Here is a 6,371-nt window from a genome sequence, read left to right as displayed (position 1 = left end):
GCCCCCCGCTCCCCTCCGCCGTCTCCGACGCGGGTGTGCGGAGCGGAGCCCGCGGCCCCTGCTCCGGGAAGATTCTCTAGAGGCCGCGGCCAGGGGTCGCACATCGGCGGGATGTGAGTGTGCAGGGGACGGGGCTGGGAGCTCTGACATCGGGGCCCAAGAACGTGGCGCGAGCCGCTGCCGCCGCTTCATTTTCCTCTCCGGGAAGGCACAGACGTTATTTATTTTTTTTCTGATCGTCCGGCCCGGGCCGGTGAATAGGGGCCCTCAGCCGCGCAAACAGGCCCTCTTCACGGGCGGTACCCCGCGGGCCCCCGGCTGCAGCGCTGTCTGTCCGCCCGCGGGACTCCCGCTCAGGCTGGACCGGGATCCCCGGGGAGGCGGCTCGGCCGCCAGCCCCAGAGCCTGGCTCGGCCGCCGCCGCCGCCCTCCCGGCCGCCCCGCCCTCTCCTGGACCCCCAGCTCAGGGAGCTCCCGAGTGGGTCGGTGTGCTGCGCCCTAGGCCCGCCCCCGTCCCTGCCCGCGTCTCTGGCCTCACACCCCTCTCCCTCCCTCCCCAGTTTCTCTCCCGGGTCCGGGTCTCTCCGAATCTAGACCCATCCTGACGCCGGCCGGGCCCCTGTAGCTCCGCCCCTGACTCCACCCCGGGCGGCTAAAGGCTGCAAGACCCTAGACTCAGCTGAGCCCCCCACCGTGAAGCTCCGCCTTTCTCTTCCACCCTTTCACACCCCCAAAAGCTCTTGGCCGGCTCTGGCGCACTGGGGACCCTCGACTTGGGAGAAGGGCGGGAGGAGGTTTTGGGGGCTGGGGCCAGGCGGGGGCCGGGCTTATGTGCACCCGCCCAGCCCCGGAGAGTCGGGCTCAGCGGAGGGGGCCTTGGACCCCAAACCTACGACCTATCTGGTGGGGAAGCTGAGGTGCAGCGAAGGCCGGGGGATGCCTGAAGCAGAGGGCTCTAGGGATCTTCAGGAGGAAGCTAATGTGACTGTCGGGACCTTAAGTGGCAACCCAGCTCACCCACTTACCAGTTGTGTAATCCTGGACACGATGACTCTCCTGCTGTCTGAGCCTCAGTTTCCTCATCTGTAAAATGGGAAGCTGACCAGCTGATTCAAAGGGCACTTTTGACTTTACTGTTTTAGTGCCTCGGAGGGTGGGTATCTCTCTGGGTTTCCCAGAGACCAGTGGACTCTGAGGGCTCCCCAGGCTCAGCCTGTGGAAATCGAACTCCTCAAAGCCCTCAAACCGGCCCCATGTCTCAGGGTCGGCCCATTTCTTCAAGGTGAATGAGTGCACAAGCCCTAAGGCTACTGGAATCCAGTTGCAGCCAACTTTCCTGGCAACCTGTCCCTCCCTGCTCAAACTCACCCATCTCCCAGACTGTACCCACAGCGGTCTCCTTCACATTTCTATGGCCATACTCTCTTCCATGCCCACCACCCTCAAGTTTCTCGTCCTGGTGTTTAAGGACTGCGCTGTTGGAGGCAGTTTCCTCCAAAGGTGACTCTCTAGTTCACTGGACTCCTGGCCCTCTTTCTGTGCTCACTCCCCTGCATTTGCCTTTGTAGTTTGCTCTTCCAGGATCATACTTCTTTGCCTGACATAAAGGCCATCTCTGTCTCCTTGCGTCTCTGTCTCTTCCGTTAATGGGGAGGTTGAAGCCGCTCTGGTTTGGGGGCTGCTCCCTATGATGCATGGGCTCTTCTGGAACAGGAACAGAGAGGCTCAGGTGCCCAGAGCAGGCACCTCAAAACACTTGAGATTCTTCAGAGAAGTTTTATGTCTCTGTTTCTAAGCAATTCGATCCCAAGTTTTATGACTGGATGACCCACAGCCCTTGATGATAGGAAAAGAACATTCACGGAGGGACTGGAGGCACTGAGGGGTAGAGCAGCGGCTGACACAGGGGATCCTTCTCAGATCTGACACCAGCAACCTTGAGATTGAGAAGCAAACAGTATTTGTGCTTGGGAGGACCAGGATGGGCTATGGATAGGGCTGCAGAGACGGATCTAATGGGCTCTGGGCCCCTTAAGTGTGTTTCCTTAGCTATAACTCATGTGCCTCAGTCCAGACTTCTGCTGGACATTCCACCACTGTGGGTGGGGCCTCTGACCCCCTAAATCAGCCCCAGGCCTCTGGTTAAAGTACCACCATGGGGGTTGGGGGTGTCACACATTAACCGGTAGCGCTCCAGTGCCTGGCAGAGCACAGCCCACCCTTTTTGACAGGCAAGCCCCAGGGCCCCAGGGTCAGTTTCTGGTCAGTTTCAGGTCAGTTTCAATGGTGTCTGGAAAGACCTGGTTGGGGGTGGTGAGTGGGTATAAGTCCCTGTAGGGACCCCCCTCTTTGACCCCCAGGCTGGGGCCTGGGAGGAGGGGCTAAAGCGGTCCAGAGCTCAGAACTGGGGCCGGACTCCGGTTCAGCAGCCCTGGGCTGACAGGCCTCTACTACTGCCACTGCCACCATGAGTAGGGCTCCGGCCAAGGCACACAGACCCTGGGGCCAGAGTGGGCACCAGGCTCAAACAGGAAGAACAAAGGCCCTCTGAGACCTCTGCAGCCTGGCCTCACTCCCTCAGAAAACCCCTTGCCCTAGCCTGGAGGCTGTCTGGGAGAATTAGCCCACAGACAGCACCCCTACATCTTTCCTTCCCTCAACCCTAGCCCCAAAGTCAGCCTGAGTCCCAACCTCAGCCCTGACCCCAGAGTTAGCTTAACCCCCGCGCCTTACCCCTGCATCCCTATCCCAGTCTGATCTCTAACCCCAGATTGAACCCTGACCCCCGGCTGAGCCTCCACCAGGCCTCAATCCCAGACCTCTTTCCAGGTTCCTAGGCCCCTCTGGAAGCTGTTCAGCGCAAGGGGCTGACTGGGGAGGGATGGCCAGGCCATAAGTGAGCCGAGGTGCCACTTTTACAGCCATTTCGGCTGCTCATAAACACCCCCCACCCGGCTGAGTCACTGGAGGCTCCCAGGCAGCTGGTTGGGCAGCCCCCTCCCCTTGCAGCAGGAGGCCTGGCTTTCTCACTTCTCAGGGAGGCAAATGGCAGGAAGCTGGGACACAGGGGACTGGGCTGCCCTGTCCCAAGCAGAGAATACTCCTGGGGCAGGCGGCTGTAGTTGTGGGATTTCTGTCCCTTCTGGCCACATGATCACAGCCCCCTGCTGCAGTAACACCAGATCCGTAGGTATCTCCTAGTAGGCATACCTCATCTGCCCCATGGGCACAGGGACACACACACTAACCAAACGAGGGCCCCGAGCCTCCCCTCTTCCAGCTACACTCAAGTCCCAGGGCTCCCCTGCACCCCACTCACCTGGAACCCACAAGACTGTCCAAGTAGGGCCTGGAGCCACAGAACAGACTCAAATTGGCCATGGGAAGGCCGTGGATAGCCGTGAGCAGCTTCTGTGGTTCAGGCCTAAGCAAGGATGTTGCTATTCGGAACAGGAAAAGGCCTGAGTCAGAGCTTTCACTTGAAAAAAAAAAAAAAATTAATTATTTTTTTACCAAACTCTGCACCAGCCCAGGACTTTGTCCCAGACCCCTGGTCAAGGAGCAGAGGCAGGTCCAAGCAAATCAGTGTTCAGGTGCCCAGGCCAGTTCAGCCCCTCAGGTGTGTGCGTGCCTCAGTGGTCTTCTCCTTGCCCTGCCAAGCCTTCCTCTGACTAGCTGTCCTTCTGTCTGCTCCTGTGTACCCCCTGCCTGCCCCTTCCAGCCTTTTCCACATCTCAGAAATTTCAGGCCTCCATGAAATATGAGCACAGCCCCTATGAGTGACTTCATTCAAGTTTTGGACACCTGGAGAAATCAGGTGACGGCCCAGGATGGTTCAAACCCAGGTCACAAGCAGGAAAACTGAGGCTGGGAAGGCCTTCCCTCCAAGCACTGGGCATCCAGGGTCCCCCAGCTAGGAGAGATGGGGACCCTCATTCTACCCAGCCCTTGCCTTGATCCCTGCAGACCCATGCCTCTCTCTCTCTATCTGACTCTTTACTCACTGGAACATGGGCTCCTGATGTGAAATCAGCCAGGAAGCCCTGACAGGCCGCTCGCTCCCACTCCCCCCCGCCATCCCCCCCAACCCCGGTCTCCAAGCCGCCCCACCACAAGGCTCAGGGCCTGCTTCTGTCATTGCAGGTCACAGAGGGATGGTGGACAGATGACCTCTCTCTGGGGTTCTGCGGAATGAGCTGTAGCAGAACCAGCGCTGGACCTGGATGTTAAGGGTGAAGATGGTGAGGAGAAGACCGTGCAAGATCCTGGAACTTCACCTCGGGGCTCAGAGGCTGCCCTTCTGCCGGAGCCCAGTCTGAGCTGGTTTGAGTCTGGAAGTCTCAGGCTCAGCCTGACGAGGTGTAATGATTCACGTGGTAGCTGCTGCTCCACACATTCCAGTCACAACCCCCAGTGCTTAGCACGTGAGGCGACTGGCCCGGAACCACCCCTAGTGGCTGGGGCATGTTCCTAGGGGCCCCCCCACCTCAGGGGCGACCTCTCCCCGAATCTTCCAGGCTCCTGGGTAGGAGGGTATCACACTGTATAGTTTCTAAAGTAACTTTCTAGTTCACAGGCTGGAAAGAGGGGTGGGGAGCTTGTCAATACCTGGTCTCCTGGCAGGGAAAAATGAGGCTTGGAGGGACTTCCCTGGTGGCCCAGTGGGTAAGACTTTCCACTGCACGGGGGCGTGGGTTCAATCCCTGGTTGGGGAACTAAGATCCTGCATGCCAAAAAAAAAGAAAAAAAATGAAACTTAGAGAGGAGACTTGGACTGGCCAGGGGCGCATAGCGAAACTATGACAAACAGGGTTCTTACGGGAACTTACAGGGTTCCTGCTGCTGGCCTGGGCAACTCCCAGTGTCTGACTCCAAGGGGTATCCCAGGGCAAGGAGACCTTCTGTGACTAAGGCCATTGGAGGGGCGGGGGGCCGACTTCGGCTTTTACAGGTCAGTGGGCAGCTGTGTTCAGGGGAGAAGCCCTCCTGTGTCCTCTGTCTCAAACTTCCCAGTGCCCTGAGCTTTCCCCACTTTGAGTCTCTTCCTCCTCTGAGCCCATGCACACACACCCAGCTCCCATCCTCCCTGGCCGGGGAAGCAAGAGGCTGGGGCTCAGTGCCTGTTCTGTTCTGACCTGTGGATCCTGTTCGTGGCCTCAGTTTCTCAATGTGTCGTTAGCAGATGGGCAGTTCAAGGCCTGAATGGGCCACATAAAGTGCCCAAGCCCTCGGGTCCTGGATACAGACCTGGGAAGCTGAATACCCGAGGTCCCTTCTCCCCATCAGCCTTGGGGGCTTGCCTGTGCAGGTCAGGCCATGTTCCTCCAGTGGGCCCCAGCCCAGGTTCTAAGGGGCGAGTCTAGCCTTCAGCTCCGGGGACAGGAAGTCGTATTTTGGTCCTAGGTCCTGAGGAAGGAGGCAGGGGGAGAATGGCAGCTCAGACCCAGTCATGTTTACTCGGGCCCGGCCCCCTCTGAGCTCAACAGGCCCATTCATTGGGAGCCCCATAAACCCTTCGGGGCTCCCTGAGGTGCACAGCGCCTGGATGCCAGGCCTGGCTGCCGCCCCCAGACCTGCTGGAGGCTGTGGGCAGCAGGTGGGGCGTGAGGGAGACAAAGCTGGGGATGGCCATGAGGGACCCAGACATGCCTTGGCTTCCAGAGTTTTGCCTTGGGATAACGGTTTCTGCCCACATGTACTGTGGAGCAGTTGGGGAAATCGGAGGGGTCTTCATGGCTGTGTTCCCTCGGACCAGGCTCCCAAGAGCATGTCCTCCAAGCATATGGCCTTCAAGGCAAGCCTGATGCTGCAGTGGCCCAAACCAGAGCTGACTTCCTGGTGAGGACCCCACGCCTGCACTTGGGTTGTCCACAAGCCACACCCTGGCAAGGTGGGCACGGGTGTGCAGCCCTCCAGGTTGGAGAGAGGCCCTGGTCGTCTCCAGCGTTCTCTTCCTCATCTATTCAAAGGCAGATCTTCATGAGAAGTGGAAACGTGGGGACTAGATGGGTCGCTGAGAGATGTGGTCCTAAGGTCTGCTCACTCACAGATCAGGAGGGGTGGTTCATATCAAGAGCCCCACCACGCAATCCTCCCACTCTGCTTAATCAGATGAGGTAAGATATTGTCCTGTGGTCCCTTGAGATGGAAGGGATGCAACAGCATTTAGTGAAAACAACTGTGGGTTGGGGACCTGATCTCACCCGACTCCTGTGTGACCTTGGAAAAATCCCTTCTTTGTCCTGAGCTTGCACTGACCGGACTTAGAGGGGATGCAATCCAAAACTCCGCTCAGCCCCCGGGGTTCCATGCTGGCCAGGGAGGGTGATGGTGGGAGCAAGACTTCCCACCCCAGACTCCTTTCAGTAGCT

At 58.8% G+C, this 6,371-nt stretch overlaps 1 long non-coding RNA gene across 1 annotated transcript; it reads left to right on the top strand.

Annotated features, from left to right (window-relative positions):
* The first annotated feature begins 28 nt into the window (after nt 1-28).
* LOC139033776 (uncharacterized) lies at nt 29-6,128 on the top strand. The gene is made up of 3 exons (XR_011486248.1): nt 29-113; nt 4,144-4,241; nt 5,970-6,128. It is a non-coding gene; the product is annotated as an uncharacterized lncRNA (long non-coding RNA).
* Nucleotides 6,129-6,371: the final 243 nt, after the last annotated feature.

The sequence above is a fragment of the Odocoileus virginianus genome, unplaced genomic scaffold (genome assembly GCF_023699985.2).
Source record: "Odocoileus virginianus isolate 20LAN1187 ecotype Illinois unplaced genomic scaffold, Ovbor_1.2 Unplaced_Contig_2, whole genome shotgun sequence".
In the NCBI taxonomy this organism is placed as follows: domain Eukaryota; kingdom Metazoa; phylum Chordata; class Mammalia; order Artiodactyla; family Cervidae; genus Odocoileus; species Odocoileus virginianus.
This window is presented reverse-complemented; position numbering and strand designations above follow the sequence as displayed.